Source organism: Neoarius graeffei, chromosome 6 (assembly GCF_027579695.1).
Source record: "Neoarius graeffei isolate fNeoGra1 chromosome 6, fNeoGra1.pri, whole genome shotgun sequence".
Classification (NCBI taxonomy): Eukaryota; Metazoa; Chordata; class Actinopteri; order Siluriformes; family Ariidae; genus Neoarius; species Neoarius graeffei.
The window spans coordinates 94,766,636-94,776,210 of record NC_083574.1 but is presented as its reverse complement, the minus strand read 5'-3'; the positions used below and the strand labels follow the sequence as shown (position 1 = coordinate 94,776,210).

The window sequence follows — 9,575 nt, the reverse complement described above, 5'->3', positions numbered from 1 at the left end:
AAAAGGGACATCATGCAACTTATTTAAGTTGCAAGACCCATGACCGTTCACGTGTCAAGTGGGAAAATCTGATGATGATGATGATGATGAATCACCTAAACCTCAAACCTGCGTCTAGGTTCTGGAGAAATGTTTTCAGGATTTTTACGATAAAATGGAGGGATATAACAAATGACAACTTTTTTTTTAAAGAAAAACTCCAGAAAAATGTTATTTAAAAAAAAATAGAGTGAATGTTGGAACTGAGACGAAACAAACACTTCTGAGAAAAAGATTGGAGGCCGGTCTAAATGGTGTTCAGGAATATTTATATTTATTGATATCACATTCAATAAAACAGATATATGAATTGTAAAATTAATATAGAAACTAAATTTTCATATTTTCTCTGAATATCCAAACACACTTTATTTAACGATTTTTGTTATTTACGTTATTTATGTTGTGTATTTGTAACTAGCTTTAATTTTGTGTGTGTGTGTGTGTGTGTGTGTGTCAGTCTGTTTCAGCACTACTGCTACTCACGTGGAGGGATGCATCACACCTCGTACACCTGCATCTGTGGAAGGTAAAGAATCGTCTCCTCGAGCTTTCAACACCTCAATAGCTCACACTGCTGAATACAGTAATGCTGGCTATGATGGAAAGCACTAGCATGGACCAGTGGAGTAATTGTAACTGGTCTCCCTTTGGGTTTTGAGTCAGTCCACCAAGTTTGGTGTCGATCCATCAGTGTGTTGCTGGGATATGGGCATGGTTCCTGTTTGGTGGCTTCGCCATGGAATTTCATTGGACGACAGGATCCATTTCATTTCCCCAAGCAAAAGTCTTTGAATAACTTTTGGTCAGAACCATCTGTTGATGATGCGTACCAAATTTGGTGGTGATAGGATTGACGATCTAGGACTAGTTGGCAAAAGTAGGTTTTTTGAAAATTCAAAATGGTGGAAAATCCGATTTCTGTGTGTTCAAATTGAGGTGACCCGAGGATTCAGGGGAAAGTAGATCACAACCCGATGAGAAACACCTGCACCTTCAGTTTATGGCCTCTAATAATTATAATAATAATCATCATCATCCTTCATGCTTACAAAGACAGAGATGTCCATAACGTTGGAAAGTGTCACACATTTTAAATTATTTTATAAATTCTGATAAACACCAAAACACTTCCATTTTAAATGCATCATAATTCCAGCTCAAAACAAACGAAGCAAGCATTGAACGTTTCACGTGCCTCGGCTGAGCGACTACGTTTATGGAAAAAGGGGCGGATAATTTAGATAAGAAGGGGCGGGGAATGTGGGTGGAGTTCTTTCTTCATAGATCTGTGTATATTTGTGTGTATTCTTGTCGCATGTCCTCGATTCGTCCCTTCCGGAGCTGAGACCTGAGCACTGACCCATAACTGCTTCATTTCCATCCAGTTTGTTTGTAATTTTGTGTGGTTTGGTTGGTTGTTTCTCCACAGCGGCAACAACTCCTCCATCCTGCACTACGGTCACGCCGGAGCTCCGAATGACAAAACCATCCAAGATGGAGACATGTGGTGGGTGGAAATGACAAAGAAACTCTTCATATTTCTTTTCTTTTTTTTCAGATTTTCTGTAATTATTAAGGATTGCGTGTGTTGTGCCAGCATGTTCACAATGTAATACTCATATATATTTATTTCTGATAAACATAGCCGTCTCATGTGTACATCTCTGACTGTGGAACTCGTTTAAAAGAATAGTTTCTGAAACATCAGCTCTGTCCCCCGTTGATAAACACGCCCTGGTGATAAACCCTCTTCCTCCTCAGGATCATGTACTAAACATGTCTTCAAAATACGGAATTATCTTTTTATGCCCTGAACATAATGAAACATTAACACAATCATATATCATAAAAGTAGAATGGTTCCCATCACGTGGTTTCCTTCAGGTCCTGTATTTAGCAGTAAAACAGCTCCCCCTGGTGGCTGAAGCATGAAGTAAAATTGTGTTTGTGTTTTGGGCAGCTGAAAATCTCAAAATAACGTTTCTCATCTCATCTCATTATCTGTAGCCGCTTTATCCTGTTCTACAGGGTCGCAGGCAAGCTGGAGCCTATCCCAGCTGACTACGGGCGAAAGGCGGGGTACACCCTGGACAAGTCGCCAGGTCATCACAGGGCTGACACATAGACACAGACAACCATTCACACTCACATTCACACCTACGGTCAATTTAGAGTCACCAGTTAACCTAACCTGCATGTCTTTGGACTGTGGGGGAAACCGGAGCACCCGGAGGAAACCCACGCGGACACGGGGAGAACATGCAAACTCCACACAGAAAGGCCGTCGCCGGCCACGGGGCTCAAACCCAGGACCTTCTTGCTGTGAGGCGACAGCGCTAACCACTACACCACCGTGCCGCCAAAATAACGTTTCTGTAAAATATAAATAATATATATTTCCTCTCATGTTGTGCTGCTTTCAGTTGTGTGAGGATTCTGAGGTTCGGGTCGTTAATGTCACGTTGCTGGAACCCTGCAGGAGACAAAACGTCCATCAGTGTTCATGTTTACGTTCATTTCCTCTTTAACAGGAAGTACTAATTAAAAAAAAGCTACAGAAGCTATAACTTGTATTTCAGTGCAGTAAATCTTGATTATCGTTACTTTTATGTCACAGTGAACAAAAGAATAGTGAAAGTGTGCAGTAACACTCGTCTGTAATCAGGTAATACAGGTGTTACTAATTAGAGTAATGATTAATTAATTATTTAATGATTAGTTAAGCATTGTATAAGATTTTTTTTTAAATTAAAATACATACTGTATTAGTAGTAAGGTATCAGGCTAAAATGTTGTAAAATATGTTTAATTTTATTTTAATTGAACAATACAATTTTCCTTATTTAATGATTATTTTCTTTTAAATTTATTCACGCAGGTGGCACGGTGGTGTAGTGGTTAGCGCTGTCGCCTCACAGCAAGAAGGTCCGGGTTCGAGCCCTGTGGCCGGCGAGGGCCTTTCTGTGTGGAGTTTGCATGTTCTCCCCGTGTCCGTGTGGGTTTCCTCCGGGTGCTCCGGTTTCCCCCACAGTCCAAAGACATGCAGGTTAGGTTAACTGGTGACTCTAAATTGACCGTAGGTGTGAATGTGAGTGTGAATGGTTGTCTGTGTCTATGTGTCAGCCCTGTGATGACCTGGCGACTTGTCCAGGGTGAACCCCGACTTTCGCCCGTAGTCAGCTGAGATAGGCTCCAGCTTGCCTGTGACCCTGTAGAACAGGATAAAGCGGCTAGAGATAATGAGATGAGATGAGATTTATTCACATTTGTTTTATTGATTTCAAGACCTGGGGTTGAGAATGCTGGTTGTTTGAAATTCCTGCTGAAAGCTGATTCATACAATCCGGCAAGCTCTGCTGGGTGAGAAGTTGACAGCGATGCAGGTTTCATAACCCCACTGGTGTCCTGGATTGTAGATTATTTGACTGGCAGACCACAGTCTGTGCACTTGCAGGGCTGTGTGTCGGACAGAGTGATCAACAACACCAGGGCTCCGCAAGGGACTGTCCTTTCTCCTTTCCTTTTCACTCTCTACACCACTGATTTCAACTACTGCACGGAGACCTGCCACCTCTAGAAATGTTCTGATGACTCTGCAGTGGTTGGACGTATTACCGGTGGTGATGAGAGTGAGTACAGGATGGTGGTGGACAACTTTGTCACTTGGAGCAGGAAGAACCACCTACAGCTCAACGTGACGAAGACGAAAGAACTGGTGGTCAATCTGAAGAGAATCAGGGCTCTGGTGAACCCTGTTAACATCCAAGGGGTCAGTGTGGACGTGGTGGAGGAATATAAGTACCTGGGGGTGTACTGTGACATCCCGAGAGGCTGCGTCTTGGAGGGGCGCTATATCCCATGCAGATGGCTCCAACCACTGGCAGCTATAACTCCATCTGGTGGTGGAGTTAGGAACTTCACCCCTCAGCACACAACATGGCAGCACACCTGTAGCCAATGAGGGCCTAATGAGTAAGAGGGCTTTGTGAGAGCTCAAAACTCTCAGTGGGAAGGTGGAGGAGAGGGGAGTGAGGTTCATGGACTCTCCTGCTGAGTGGAGTATTCATCGAACTGCTTATCTGGAATTCTTACCTGAGGGATTTTTGCACTGAAATACTTGCCTGTGTTACGAGTGCCTGCTACTGGGCCGAAGACTACAGGGCTTGTTGACTGGACTCAAAGTAAGGCAGAAGATTTTGTTTGTTCTGTGAAAAGGATATTGGACTGAAGGAAACCTGCCTATAATCTTGTTGTTCTAAAGCCAGAGACATGGTTTGAGTTTGACTTTTGGGAACCCGTCATCGTTTGAACATTGGACTTTGAGATACCTTTTCTGTTTAATCTCCTGGCATACCATTAAAAATCTTGATTTATTTTAACCTTTGTGTCCTTGCACTGATTGAAGGGTCCCGCTGAGAGCCAGCCAACCTCTCGTGATGTCACAGTACTTGGACAATAAACTGGATTGGTCCAAAAACGTGGACACTGTATATTTCTGAGACAGCTAAGGTCCTTCAACATCTGCCGAAAGATGCTGTAGATGTTCTATGAGTTTGTGGTGGCCAGTGCTATCCTGTACGCTGTCATCTGCTGGGGCAGCGGCTTGAGGGTGAAGGACACTAACAGACTCAATAAGATCATCAGGAAGGCCGGCCATGTTCTAGGTGTGGAACTGGACTCTCTGACAGTGGTGTTGGAGAAGAGGACACTGTCCAAAATAAAGACAGTCTTAGACTGTCCTTCCCACCCTCTACATGAGGAGCTGATCAGCCACAGGAGCGCGTTCAGTAAACGGCTGATTCTTCCACAGGAAATCATTCCTACCTGTTGCAGTCGAGCTGTACAGAGCAATTCCAGCGTTATGGACGTGACACTTGAACTCAAAATGGCAACAAATGACCCAGTGCATGTTTTATTGTCTCCCAGTATTTAAACAGGTGTTGCATATTTTAAGGCTGTACCATACTGGAGAAGTGATAGAACAAGAACAATTCCCATAGTACATCTAGGGCATGCCAGAAAATGCCAATAAAAGATGCGTTATGGACGTGACAGAAAAAGTATCACTTTTCTTGGGTGACTGTACATTTTTATCAAACTCTGTGAAATTGTAAACCTAATGTCGAAATGGAGATATCCATTTGATAGAGGGGTCCAAGGTGAATATTAAAAAATCTTTGTTTAAAATATTTTGTATTTCATGCAGAGTTTCGGAAGGAAAAGTCAGCGTTATGGATGTGACGAAATTCCGTTATGGATGTGACGTGTCTGAAATAGACATGGCATATGTTTAGAAAATCAGCAATTTAACCACCATAACCCTTTGAAAAACTCTCTAAATATCAGCTAAAACTATCAAAGTTCTTAAATAATATTTAGGATGGCTATTGTTTTGTGGATTTTAGCATACATTTCTGTGGCTTGTGGCAATAATATAGAATTGTACATGATCAAAGTTGATTTTAGCTTGGGGTTTACATTATAAGAAAGAAAGACTGACAGTGACATATTAGGTTGATTACAAATTGGTTCAACTTATTCACATCTGTAAAATACAGGCCTAGGTGAGATCTCTGGGAGTGGTTTTGATGTATTACATGTTGCTTTATTTTTGCATGGTGAGGTTGACATTTACATGGAATTGCCCTACAATGCCACCGTATAACTGTGGTACACTGTCTTACCATGTATCCTTAACTCAGGTGCAAGATATGTATATAGGAATCATTGTATATAAAATCACTTCATTTTGCTTTTACTTAAGTTATTGAACTTGTTTAAATTTATTTTATTTTTATTTAGTCTTTTTTAAAGACTATTTTATCTTCTATTTTTAGACATGTTTACTTCTTCCTTGATTCAGGAGTCTGGTTGCAAATTTGAATTTCCCTCCGGGGATTAATAAAGTAATTCTGATTCACTGAAGGCAGCCATGTTTTTGAGTAACTTATACATATACAGGTAGTCGTCGACTTACGACTGCGTTTGGTTATGACTGACCGGTCGTAAACCGATCTGGTCGTAAGTCGGCCTATGTTAAATGAACGCAAGTGTAATGATATTGTAATCATCTTAAAGTCTTATTTTATCAACATTTTCTTATTTCATTGCCTTGGCTCATTATTTGGTTTAAGTCAAACACTGCATACTACTCTGCGTACAGTACAATTCGTTTAATATGTGCAAAACAAAAAATACGAAATGCAGGTGTGAAAAATAGAAAACGTTTTAGTTTGAAACATACCAAAATACAAATGTAAAGCATAGCAAAATACAAAATTTAGTGACCGCTGGCATCACTGGTGCTCGGCTGTGGGTCGTCTACGTCATCATCAGCTGTTGCAGCGCTCGGGCTGGCGGGAGGATTTGCTCGCTTCATAAACCAGGAACTGGGGCCGAAACTGTATGACGGAGTGTGCGAGAGAGACTGCGCATGTGCCTGGAGCTGGGGCGGAAACTGTTGTACGTGGTGAGAGGCGCTGCCGGGAGCTGGGGCGGAAACTGTTGTACGCTCAGCTAGCTCAGCTGGGAAACACTTGCCAGTCATAACCAGACGGTCATAAAGTCGATCGGTCGTAAGTCGCATAGGTCGTAAGTCGACGACTAATCCCAGCAAAATTAAATGAAATTAAAAGAGCCCACTAGATTTCACCTCAATTGGTCAATTTCAGTCTGAGAAACAACTGTTTGGCCTTAACTCCACCCCTATAGATGACTACACCCACCCAAACCCAAGCAGACCTCCTCAGACCCTGCTCCTGAACATGGCTTTCAGCTTTGCTTCTAATCTGAGATTTTTGAGTAAACCAGCTCCACCTCCTGAGAATTTATTCAACGTTTGTCAGCCATATTGTTTCCAAATATCTTTTTTTTTATTTTGAATAATGACGGACTTTCACACTCTCCTGAGTAGTTTCACTTCAATTTTGTGAAAACTGGCCAAACATCCATGGACTAGTTCACAAAATTATTATATGTTTCACATATTATGCAAATGATAACAAATTTGAGTGGGCGGAGCTAAATTGTATTAAAGAAAGAATTGTAGAGTTTTAGCAATAGAATCATGGTAGTAAAAAAAAAAGATAGGAATTTTATTTTTTAAAGGGATGGTTCTGAGTCATTTGTTACAGGGTTTGGCCCTTTAAGATCATGTGACCTGCCGGCTCCATAAAGTTTCATTTTCCTTTCCTCCCTCCTCTTGTGCAACATGTTTTGATGAAAGTATAAAAGCTCAGTGAGCTGCTCAGGACACTAGTGAGTGAGTGAAAGAAAGAAAGAAGAAGCAACATGGCAGAGACCCGGGTGAGGGCCATGAAGTGGGTCAAGGACATGTACGAGGGAGTGAATCCAGGTGACATGACTGACAGAGAGAAGAAACAGCACGTGGAGACAGCTCTTCAAAACAACCCAGATGTTCTGTTTAGAATTTATAAACAGGGCCGACTCCATATGGTGATTTTCAGGCTGAGGAACCCGAGGGAGTGGATGAGGGTGATCCAGCCCAGGATTACAACTAACCTGTCTTTTCAGCTGACAAAGAGACGTGCTGTTAACAACATCTTCAAAATCACCATGTCGGGCCCTCAGCAGGAACTTGAACACTTCTGTGATGATTTTGATGAGCTCCATGATCAGGTCATGAGAGAGATCCAGGATGGAGGAGAAGAAGCACAGAGGAACCCAGTGGATGACGTTGAGGAGCTCAGAGCCAGAATCAGGGAGCTGGAATTGGAAAACAACAGGCTTCGGAGGCGATAGGTGTGTGTTCAAACCCGGCTGTGTCCTACTGAGGTACTGGGAAATGGTGTGTTAGTGAACTGTTACAATCCGACATGTCGATGTTTCTGATGTTTAAACCATGTGAAAATATAAAACATTATATTACCACAACCTTACTGTGAGGGTAGTAGTAGTAGTAGTACTGTATATTTCAACACGTGATCCATACACTCACCGGCCAATTTAATAGGAACTTGTTTATGATTCTAAGTTTCCTGTTCTTGGCTCTTCTGCTGTTGCATGCTGAGATGCTTTTCTGCTCACCACGGTTGTAAATAGTGATTATATGAGTTACTATATCCTTTCTGGCAAAAAAAAAAGCTCGAACCACCTCAAATCTGTCCATCTTCCTCTGACCTCTCTTATCAACAAGGCATTTGGTTCCACCTATAGAACTCTCACTCACTCACTCGATGATTTTTTTGTTTGTTTGTTTGTTTTTCGCACCATTCTGTGTAAACTCTAGAGACGACTGTGTGTGAAAACCCCAGGAGATCAGGAGCAGTTTCTGAAAAACTCAAACCAAAAATACTCATCTGGCTCAAACTAACACCCATACCATAGTGAAAGAAAGTCACATTTTGTTTGAGATCATAATTTTTCCCGTTCTGATGTTTGAACATAGTGAATATTAACTGAAGCTCTTGATTTGTATCTGCGTGATTTTATAACGTATTGTGCTGCTGTCGAGTGATTGGCTGATTAAAGAACTGCATCAAACTGCAGGCGGGTGGGTGTATGGGTGTTCCTAATAAAGTGGCTGGTGAGTGTATTTATAGATCTTTTTCTCTGAAATAAGTAATATTCCTTGAGCACAAACTCTTTTTTTTCTTTTTTTCTTTGCATACATTCGAACCTTTATGAATATTTCTGTACATTAGTGACACAGAGATGGTGTCATTTGATCCACAACCTTCTCTGGACAGCTACAGGTTCTTTACCTCCCAGACTGGAGAATATATGTACAGGATGGATGGATGGATGGATGGATGGATCTGTACAATGTGTATCATTATTAGAATATAATGTCAGTCCTTTTTTATGTTGTTGTTTTTAGGTCCAGACCTGAGGCCCGTGTCTCCCTGCTCTCCTTTCCTTCCTGCAGTCGGAGTGGATCAAATTGCACATAAATATATGATTACAAATATATTATTAACTGTCATTTTCAGAATCCCTGCACTGAATACTGAAAACAGTCTCCACATAACTGATCATCTGTTACACACATACTTCATGATTTTATTTCTATAAGAGTTTAATTTAATGTAACAAATTTAACTCAACAATGGATTTCATATCTATTCATTCTGGGCTTTTTAACATGTAATAAACATGTAATAACATTTAACTTTCAATTTAATAAACATGTAATAAAGTAAATTTTATTAAATGATTTTACAGATCCTTAATTCAATCAAATCTCTCAGTCAGTGACTTTCAGGTCGTTTGGATTGTTGTGAATGTTCATGCATTCGGTCAGTAGATGGCGCCATCATCATGATCAAAACAAACAGATCAGTTTAATGACCAGTTCCACATCAACATCTGCTCTAAAATGTCTGAATTGAAGTGTTCTGAATGCACACAGATATTATACCTTATGCATATGTGTTCATGAATATGTACAGGATATGTGCATAAGTATGTTAACATAACATTAAGAATAATCTTCTTAAGTGGAAAAAAAGCATCGTCTGAATCTTAGATTAGATTAGATTAGATTAGATATAACTTTATTGATCCCTTTGGGC

General features: G+C 40.8%; 1 long non-coding RNA gene across 1 annotated transcript; it reads left to right on the top strand.

The window, feature by feature from the left end:
• The first annotated feature begins 7,122 nt into the window (after nt 1–7,122).
• On the top strand, nt 7,123–9,217 carry LOC132887589 (uncharacterized). The gene is made up of 2 exons (XR_009654857.1): nt 7,123–7,836; nt 8,882–9,217. It is a non-coding gene; the product is annotated as an uncharacterized LOC132887589 (long non-coding RNA).
• Nucleotides 9,218–9,575: the final 358 nt, after the last annotated feature.